The sequence below is a fragment of the Acipenser ruthenus genome, unplaced genomic scaffold, assembly GCF_902713425.1.
Source record: "Acipenser ruthenus unplaced genomic scaffold, fAciRut3.2 maternal haplotype, whole genome shotgun sequence".
Taxonomy (NCBI): Eukaryota; Metazoa; Chordata; class Actinopteri; order Acipenseriformes; family Acipenseridae; genus Acipenser; species Acipenser ruthenus.
In genome coordinates this window covers 40133-50553 of record NW_026707855.1, presented here as the reverse complement: position 1 = coordinate 50553, position 10421 = coordinate 40133, and the positions used below count along the sequence as shown (strand labels likewise).

Here is a 10421-nt window from a genome sequence, read left to right as displayed (position 1 = left end):
AAAATCCTTGTCTATGTATAAAACATTTGCTTTATAACAGTTAGTGATGATAAAAGTAAGTTAACGTAGGTCTAGAAGAGGAGCCTGCAGTATTTAGATGTCACAATTCGGCGAGTTGAAGCTCTCATGTTGCAAAAGCGCAGCAGCAGGAGCCAGAAGATTGCAGTAGTGAGTCACAGGCTCGCATTGCCTGTTAAAGCTGCCAGGTCGCCATGGCAACTTACCACTCCCAGTAGTCACTCGCTGAGGCGTTGCCGTGGTAACCATGGTCTGTGAGGCGCCGGTGTGAAAGAGTTGCAGTGCAGCGGTGACGTCGGAACAGTCTTTCTGATGAAAACGCAGAGCAAGCTGAGAATGACGCTGCGCTTTGAACGGCGCTGTAGCTGCGCTGGAGACTGGAGGGAGCAGAAAAGACTAACGATGGAGCTCCTGCAGAAAAATACAAAAGCTGAATGATGAAAAGAATCACCTGAGCAGGTAGGAAAATAGCTGATACTGTCTACCAGCGCTGAGCAGAGAAATGGCCTGCAGTGAAAGGAGCGAACAACAAAAAAACAAACACAGACGAAGGGCGGAAGCAGTGCTGGGTGTATAAATAGAAAAGAAGGAGAGATTGACATGCAAGCTACCTAACGGGATTGCCCATACCGCTCTGGTCACGCCCTTTTTACCTGACCAAACACAGCAGCGCAAGATAATGGCAGAGAGACTGGAACTTGATTGAAACTGAACTGCCCCACCGAAGGAAGTAATTTGTTTGTTGCTTTATAATCAATATGTTGTGTAGGCTAAATTGTATAAATAAATGTCCGGAGACATTCAAATTCAAACACGTTAAAAAATGAAATATAGTGGAATAGAAATAAAGACGGCTTTGACCTCGACGTGATTTGAACACGCAACCTTCTGATCTGGAGTCAGACGCGCTACCGTTGCGCCACGAAGTCCTAGCGTAGTGTATGCTTGTTATGCAATCCTAGAGTGCACAGCGTGACGTGACAATGCAATAATGTGTTAATTTACCAACAAAAGAAACATAAATAAATGTGTAGGTATTTATTTGTGAATAAACTATCTTGCTTCTATGATGGGACCGGAGACCTTACATCCGCATTCTAATGATCGTCCCACCCCAGAGAGACTTTGTCTTGACCAGGGATTAATATAATTTATAAACAAACTGCGATGGTTCCACGCGATGGGAATGTGAATAGAGTCAAATACATTTGCATCATTCTGTATATGTATATAATATATATATATTTCGAGTAACTGTAGCTTTATTATCATATTGAAGACACATTACACATGACCACAGTTCTGTAACAAAATGACAATAACAAGAATGTTCCCATACCGGGAGCCGAACCCGGGCCGCCTGGGTGAAAACCAGGAATCCTAACCGCTAGATCATATGGGAAGTTGAGGAACAAAATCATGGACATGCAACAGTAGCTAGTATACAGTACAATGATTGGTAAAAACACGAAAATGATATTTCATTATAAACACGTTACAAATGAAAGCAAACTTCAAGCCATTTATTTTTATTCTCAATTAACACAAACTCTTTAATTGCTAATACAATAAATAAATAAATAATCTCCCTTTGTGCTCGGAAGACGGCGCACTGCAGTTTTTTCAGTCTGGGGAATATTACAAATTAGGAGACTGTGCTTTAAAATACACATGTAGGGCGGGCGTCTCTGTTACAAAGAATTGTCACACTTTGTATTTATCTCCATAATGCGTTGGGACAAAATACGCAGATACGTTAAAACTATTTGATGAAGGCGGGCATCGATCCCGCTACTTCTCGCATGCTAAGCAAGCGCTCTACCATTTGAGCTAATTCCCCTTGAGTTGTGTTAGCGATTCTCATAGGCTACATCGCAGCTTGATACGAGCAATTCAGATTGTCCTATTTATTTTTTGTGGGGGGGGGGCAAGGCAATGTAGTCTGCCATTTGCAAATTCAAAACATTTTTTTTAATTAAATAGCAAATATTTCGACGAGAGGCATGTTTTCAATTTCTTCAAAAAGTAGTCTCAGCTCGTTTATTCAGTCTCTTTAAAATCCACCTCTGTGTCCCGATGCAGCAGCGCTGTGTGCTGTGGCTCGAGCTTGTTTGGCGAGGCAGACAATGCAAAAATGCCAAAACGTGCTTTTGTATCACATGACAAACTTAAGGTATGCTTTAACGACTTGGCTGTCTCAAGTTAGTTTGTATTGTTAATGTAACACCTCGTTGTTGCCCAGTCATTGTATCATATGAAGTAGAGCTTGCCAGTTGGGGGCGATGGTCTGCCAATAAAAGATAAGACTATATTTGCAAGGATCATTTCTAGAGTGAAAATGTTTTGAAGGGATTGGTCTCGGTATCCACCAGGAGGAGTGGGAGTGTTTTCTTCTCAGCACCGAGCTGACAATAAGTTCAGTTGTTTAAATCATTAAGCAAATTTCAAATGGATCACTGCTAATGTTAAAACAATTTAAGAACACTTTAAACAGTAATGTGATTTGCACTACGCAGGACTAGATTGAGCTTAAATAAAGACATTACATCTGAAAATAACTTGTGCTTACCCCCACTTACAAGGAAAGGGTCAAACTTTGTATTCGTCCTCATAACGTGTTAGAAAATGTAAACAGCAGTTGGAGAATGCCGAAGTCGATCATCCTAGCATGTTAAACGAGGGCATTTCTCATGTAAACTACTTCCAGTAATAGATCGTTTATACTGTTCTCAATGGTCCGCATCCCAGCCTGAGACCACGATCCAGTGGCCGACGGAGATGTTTTTCAAAGTAATATGTTATTTGGAATATTAAAACAATCAAATTAAATAACACATGTTTGGACACAAAATATTTTTCAGTGACGTTAACAAGTAGTCTGTTTACAACAAAATGCAATCTGTGTTAGGAACACTATTTTAGTCGGATTTAAAATGGAAATTAAAATGGTATTGAGTGCTGAGAAGAGTGTGGTATCAGCTGTTGATTTCCTTGAAACAATCTTTTATAGTAAAATGAACAGATTTATTCCTTTTAAAAATAAGTAAAATTGAACTGTCAGAAGTGGGATTTGAACCCACATCTCCACTCGGAGACCAGAACACACAATTCTTTGGAACGACAGAGTTCTTGTAGATGCCTGTAGATGCCAGGCATTCCGGTTCAGATCTGAAATTCTGTGTCATACAAAAAATCATTTCAAGATCGCGGTGGTGGTGATCTCGATCAAAAACTATTACAATGTGAATCAAAAAGGATCTTCTATCTCCATAAATAAATTATAGCGCTTTGAGATTATATATGTTACTAGCGGATTGTTTAGAAATGTACTTAATTATATTAAAGCTGTTCTAAAAAAGAATGTTATCTCGAAAATGGAGTCTTGTCAAGCCGAAATAGCGTTAGACTGAAAATCTAAAGGTCCCTGGTTCGATCCCAGGTTTCGGCAAACAGCAAGAATTTTTTTGTTTTGTATTATTTTGAACTAAAAAACAGAGCACATTTTTTTCTTCAGTGTAATTGGAAGAAATAACAGCGTATCAGAGTGCCATTTTCTAATGTGATTAAGAAATGCAAAAAGCATCGTCCCTGGGTGGGCTTGAACCACCAACCTTTCGGTTAACAGCCGAACGCGCTAACCGATTGCGCCACAGAGACCAACCTGTCAAATTACAAAAACTAACTTGCTTCAGCACTCTAGCACAAGCAAGGACTGTAAAGAATTGTGTGTTGGTTTCTAAATGGAGGCGTGGGTTCAAATCCCACTTCTGACAGTTGACTTTTACTTATTTTTAAAATGAATAAATGTGTTCATTTTATTATAAAAGATTTTCAAGGAAATCAACAGCTGATACCAAACTCTTGTCAGCACTCAATACCATTTTAATTTCTGCCTCGTCAAACAAGCTCGAGCCACAGCACACAGTGCTGCTGCATCGGGACACAGAGGTGGATTTTAAAGCGACTGAATCAACGAGCTAAGACTACTTTTTGAAGAAATTGAAAACATACCTCTAGTCGAAATATTTGCTATTTAGTTAATCCATTTATTTTTTGAATTTGCAAATGGCAGACTACATTGCCAAAAATCTGACAATCTGAATTGCTCATATCAAGCTGCGATGTAGCCTATGAGAATCACTGGCATAATTCGAGGGGAATTAGCTCAAATGGTAGAGCGCGAGAAGTATGCGGGGCGGGGCATGCGAGAAGTAGCGGGATCGCTGCGGGATCGATGCCCGCATTCTCCCAATAGTTTTAATATATCTGCGTATTTAGTCCCAACGCATTATGGAGATACATACAGTGTGACAATTCTTTGTAACAGAGTCGCCCGCCCTACATGTGTATTTTAAAGCAGTCTGCTCATTTGTAATATTCCCGACTGAAAAAATGCAGTGCGCCCTCCATCGTATGCCTTCCGAGAAGCACAAAGGGAGATTTTTTATATTTTTTAGCAATTGAAGAGTTTGTGTTAATTGAGAATAAATATAAATGGCTTGAAGTTTGCTTTAATTTGTAACGTGTTTGTAATGAATGTGGTTTTTTACCATCATTGTACTGTATACTAGCTACTGTTGCATGTCCAGGAGTTTGTTACTCAGCTTCCCATATGGTCTAGCGGTTAGGATTCCTGGTTTTCACCCAGGTGGCCCGGGTTCGACTCCCGGTATGGGAACGTCTTTGTTATTGTCATTTTGTTACAGAACTGTGGTCATGTGTAATGTGTTTTCATTATGATGATAAACCTACAGTTACTTGAAATTATATATATATATATATATATATATATATATATATATATATATATATATATATATATATATACATACATACACATATACACAGAATGATGCAATGTATTTGACTCTATTCACATCACCTCACATTTCACTGGTTGCCTACGAGGGCTTGAGAGGGGTGACGTAAAAGTGAGAGAGAAAGAGCAAAGTTTAAACACATAACATACAACAATCTGACACTCGCTCCCGACGGGTCAGGCAGCATCCTCTGGCTGCTGGGCATTTAGTGGAACAAGAGACAGGACAAAAGGACAGATCCTTCGCAACTCAGTGCGGCATCCTCAGGCAGCTAAGCTGTCAGCTGGGCAGCGTGGAGAGCTTAGGAAAAGTGTCTCGGGTCCGTTTAGGAGAGACGAAAACAGAGAACCCCCTCCGTTTAGGACAGACGGAAACAGAGAAACGATGGAATGCTGTCAGTAGTGTGCAGTGGCCTTCTGTAGAGAGCAGAGCTGCTGAATGCAGTGGAAATTGGTATTTGAGAGTTAAGGCGTTTTTAGATGATGTCAGAGATGGGGCTGCCTTTGGGCAGAGATGAAGAATGCATAGATCTGAGGCCGCTGCAGAACCTGAGAGGATGGGAATGCGTTGCTCGGAGGCTGCTGCAAAACCTATTGATTTGATCAGGAGCAGTCTAAGAGTGTATTGTCTATTGCGGTGTAAATGTTGATAATCGTAGGACATAGTTTCCGTATGTGCCTGGAAGCTCAAATTGAATGAAATGGACTTTGAAAGTTGTATTAAGTGCCTTGATGAAGTTGGGGGCAAATGAGGAAGTGCAAATCCGGGAGCAAGAAGGTTGCAGGAATGGCCTGATGCAAGGAAGCTGGAAAATTAATGTGACAGTGGATTCTTAACATCTCAGAAAGCTGATAAGCATGGCTTCATGACCAGATCCTCGAAGGGAGGGGTTTTGATTTGAAATAATCAAGTTAATATATGAAGTAAAAGAGGTTGAGGCAGGACGGGACTGAGAATCCCTCGGAAAGACAACGAACTGCAGGAATTGATAGAAAGTTTGTAGTGTGCGAGATTCGCAGCGATAGCAAATCAGCTTAAATTATGTAGTTTGTGGTGTTATGCTGCCATCTAGAGGTTGCGCTTGGAATTGAAACTATTGGCTTCAGTCAAGCAGGGTAACATATATATGGTTTTTGCGATTAAAATCCTTGTCTATGGATAAAACCTTTGCTTTAGAACAGTTAGTGATGATATAAGTAAGTTAACGTAGGTCTAGAAGAGGAGCCTGCAGTATTTAGATGTCATAATTTGGCGAGTTGAAGCTCTCATGTTGCAAAAGCGCAGCAGCAGGAGCCAGAAGATTGCAGTAGTGAGGCACAGGCTCGCATTGCCTGTTAAAGCTGCCTGGTCGCCATGGCAACTTACCACTCCCAGTAGTCACTCGATGAGGCGTTGCCGTGGTAACCATGGTCTGTGAGGCGCCGGTGTGAAAGAGTTGCAGTGCAGCGGTGACGTCGGAACAGTCTTTCTGATGAAAACGCAGAGCAAGCTGAGAATGACGCTGCGCTTTGAACGGCGCTGTAGCTGCGCTGGAGACTGGAGGGAGCAGAGAAGACTAACGGTGGAGCTCCTGCAGAAAAATACAAAAGCTGAATGAAAAGAATCACCTGAGCAGGTAGGAAAATAGCTGATACTGTCTACCAGCGCTGAGCAGAGAAATGACCTGCAGTGAAAGGAGCGAACAACAATAAAACAAACACAGACGAAGGGCGGAAGCAGTGCTGGGTGTATAAATAGAAAAGAAGGAGAGATTGACATGCAAGCTACCTAACGGGATTGCCCATACCGCTCTGGACACGCCCTTTTTACCTGACCAAACAGAGCAGCGCAAGATAATGGCAGAGAGACTGGAACTTGATTGAAACTGAACTGCCCCCCCCCCCCCCCAGGAAGTAATTTGTTTGTCGCTTTATAATCAATATGTTGTGTAGGCTAAATTGTATAAATAAATGTCCGGAGACAGTCAAATCCAAACACGTTAAAAAATGAAATATAGTGGAATAGAAATAAAGACAGCTTTGACCTCGACGTGATTTGAACACGCAACCTTCTGATCTAGAGTCAGACGCGCTACCGTTGCGCCACGAAGTCCTGGCGTAGTGTATGCTTGTTATGCAATCCTAGAGTGCACAGCGTGACGTGACAATGCAATAATGTGTTAATTTACCAACAAAAGAAACAAAAATAAATGTGTAGGTATTTATTTGTGAATAAACTATCTTGCTTCTATGATGGGACCGGAGACCTTACATCCACAATCTAATGATCGTCCCACCCCAGAGAGACTTTGTCTTGACCAGGGATTAATATAATTTAAAAACAAACTGCGATGGTTCCACGCGATGGGAATGTGAATAGAGTCAAATACATTTGCATAATTCTGTATATATATAATATATACAGTACTGTGCAAAAGTTTTAGGCAGGTGTGAAAAAATGCTGTAAAGTAAGAATGCTTTCAAAAATAGACATGTTAATAGTTTACATTTATCAGTTAACAAAATGCAAAGTGAGTGAACAGAAGAAAAATCTAAATCAAATCCATATTTGGTGTGACCACCCTTTGCCTTCAAAACAGCATCAATTCTTCTAGGTACACTTGCACAAAGTCAGGGATTTTGTAGGCATATAGTCAGGTGTATGATTAAACAATTATACCAAACAGGTGCTAATGATCATCAATTCAATATGTAGGTTGAAACACAATCATTAACTGAAACAGAAACAGCTGTGTAGGAGGAATAAAACTGGGTGAGGAACAGCCAAACTCAGCTAACAAGGTGAGGTTGCTGAAGACAGTTTACTGGCAAAAGTTATACACCATGGTAAGACTGAGCACAGCAACAAGACACAAGGTAGTTATACTGCATCAGCAAGGTCTCTCCCAGGCAGAAATTTCAAGGCAGACAGGGGTTTCCAGATGTGCTGTCCAAGCTCTTTTGAAGAAGCACAAAGAAACGGGCAACGTTGAGGACCGTAGACGCAGTGGTCGGCCAATGAAACTTACTGCAGCAGATGAAAGACACATCATGCTTACTTCCCTTTGCAATCAGAAGATGTCCAGCAGTGCCATCAGCTCAGAATTGGCAGAAAACAGTGGGACCCTGGTACACCCATCTACTGTCTGGAGAAGTCTGGTCAGAAGTGGCCTTCATGGAAGACTTGCGGCCAAAAAACCATACCTCCGACGTGGAAACAAGGCCAAGCGACTCAACTATGCACGAAAACACAGGAACTGGGGTGCAGAAAAATGGCAGCAGGTGCTCTGGACTGATGAGTCAAAATTTGAAATATTTGGCTGTAGCAGAAGGCAGTTTGTTCGCCGAAGGGCTGGAGAGTGGTACACGAATGCAGCCTGCAGGCAGCAGTGAAGCATGGTGGAGGTTCCTTGCAAGTTTGGGGCTGCATTTCCGCAAATGGAGTTGGGGATTTGGTCAGAATTAATGGTCTCCTCAATGCTGAGAAGTACAGACAGATACTTATCCATCATGCAATACCATCAGGGAGGCATCTGATTGGCCCCAAATTTATTCTGCAGCATGACAACGACCCCAAACATACAGCAAAAGTCATTAAGAACTATCTTCAGCGTAAAGAAGAACAAGGAGTCCTGGAAGTGATGGTATGGCCCCCACAGAGCCCTGATCTCAACATCATCGAGTCTGTCTGGGATTACATGAAGAGAGAGAAGCAACTGAGGCAGCCTAAATCCACAGAAGAACTGTGGTTAGTTCTCCAAGATGTTTGGGCCAACCTACCTGCCGAGTTCCTTCAAAAACTGTGTGCAAGTGTACCTAGAAGAATTGATGCTGTTTTGAAGGCAAAGGGTGGTCACACCAAATATTGATTTGATGTAGATTTTTCTTCTGTTCACTCACTTTGCATTTTGTTAACTGATAAATATAAACTATTAACATGTCTATTTTTGAAAGCATTCTTACTTTACAGCATTTTTTCACACCTGCCTAAAACTTTTGCACAGTACTGTATATATTTCGAGTAACTGTAGCTTTATTATCATATTGAAGACACATTACACATGACCACAGTTCTGAAACAAAATGACAATAACAAGAACGTTCCCATACCGGGAGTCGAACCCGGGCCGCCTGGGTGAAAGCCAGGAATCCTAACCGCTAGACCATATGGGAAGCTGAGGAACAAAATCATGGACATGCAACAGTAGCTAGTATACAGTACAATGATTGGTAAAAACAAGATCCGATATTTCATTATAAACACATTACAAATGAAAGCAAACTTCAAGCCATTTATTTTTATTCTCAATTAACACAAACTCTTTAATTGCTAATAAATAAATAAATAAATAAATAAATAAATAATCTCCCTTTGTGCTTCTCGGAAGACATACGATGGACGGCGCACTGCAGTTTTTTCAGTCTGGGGAATATTAAACATTAGGAGACTGTGCTTTAAAATACACATGTAGGGCGGGCGTCTCTGTTACAAAGAATTGTCACACTTTGTATTTATCTCCATAATGCGTTGGGACTAAATACGCAGATACGTTAAAACTATTTGGAGAATGCGGGCATCGATCCCGCTCTCGCATGCTAAGCGAGCGCTCTACCATTTGAGCTAATTCCCCTTGAATTGTGCCGGCGATTCTCATAGGCTACATTGCAGCTTGATATGAGCAATTCAGATTGTCAGATTTTTTTTTTTTTGTGGGGGGGGGCAAGGCAATGTAGTCTGCCATTTGCAAATTCAAAACATTTTTTTTAATTAAATAGCAAATATATCGATGAGAGGCATGTTTTCAATTTCTTCAAAAAATAGTCTCAGCTCGTTGATTCAGTCGCTTTAAAATCCACCTCTGTGTCCCGATGCAGCAGCGCTGTGTGCTGTGGCTCGAGCTTGTTTGACGAGGCAGGCAATGCAAAAATGCCAAAACTTGCTTTTGTATCACATGACAAACTTAAGGTATGCTTTAACGGCTTGGCTGTCTCGAGTTAGTTTGTATTGTTAATGTAACACCTCGTTGTTGCCCAGTCATTGTATCATATGAAGTAGAGCTTGCCAGTTGGGGGCGATGGTCTGCCAATAAAAGATAAGACTATATTTGCAAGGATCATTTCTAGAGTGAAAATGTTTTGAAGGGATTGGTCTCGGTATCCACCAGGAGGAGTGGGAGTGTTTTCTTCTCAGCACCGAGCTGACAATAAGTTCAGTTGTTTAAATCATTAAGCAAATTTCAAATGGATCACTGCTAATGTTAAAACAATTTAAGAACACTTTAAACAGTAATGTGATTTGCACTACGCAGGACTAGATTGAGCTTAAATAAAGACATTACATCTGAAAATAACTTGTGCTTACCCCCACTTACAAGGAAAGTGTCAAACTTTGTATTCGTCCTCATAACGTGGTAGAAAATGTAAACAGCAGTTGGAGAATGCCGAAGTCGATCATCCTAGCATGTAAAACGAGGGCATTTCTCATGTAAGCTACTTCCACTAATAGATCGTTTATACTGTTCTCAATGGTCCGCATCCCAGCCTGAGACCACGATCCAGTGGCCGACGGAGATGTTTTTCAAAGTAATATGTTATTTGGAATATT

At 41.1% G+C, this 10421-nt stretch overlaps 5 non-coding genes across 5 annotated transcripts; 1 reads left to right on the top strand and 4 right to left on the bottom strand.

The window, feature by feature from the left end:
* Positions 1-875: 875 nt before the first annotated feature.
* trnaw-cca (transfer RNA tryptophan (anticodon CCA)) lies at positions 876-947 on the bottom strand. The gene has a single exon. It is a non-coding gene; the product is annotated as a tRNA-Trp (tRNA).
* A 401-nt stretch (positions 948-1348) lies between these two features.
* On the bottom strand, positions 1349-1420 carry trnae-uuc (transfer RNA glutamic acid (anticodon UUC)). Its single transcript has one exon. It is a non-coding gene; the product is annotated as a tRNA-Glu (tRNA).
* Positions 1421-3601: 2181 nt separating this feature from the next.
* trnan-guu (transfer RNA asparagine (anticodon GUU)) lies at positions 3602-3675 on the bottom strand. Its single transcript has one exon. It is a non-coding gene; the product is annotated as a tRNA-Asn (tRNA).
* Positions 3676-4624: 949 nt separating this feature from the next.
* On the top strand, positions 4625-4696 carry trnae-uuc (transfer RNA glutamic acid (anticodon UUC)). Its single transcript has one exon. It is a non-coding gene; the product is annotated as a tRNA-Glu (tRNA).
* Positions 4697-8917: 4221 nt separating this feature from the next.
* Positions 8918-8989, bottom strand: trnae-uuc (transfer RNA glutamic acid (anticodon UUC)). Its single transcript has one exon. It is a non-coding gene; the product is annotated as a tRNA-Glu (tRNA).
* Positions 8990-10421: the final 1432 nt, after the last annotated feature.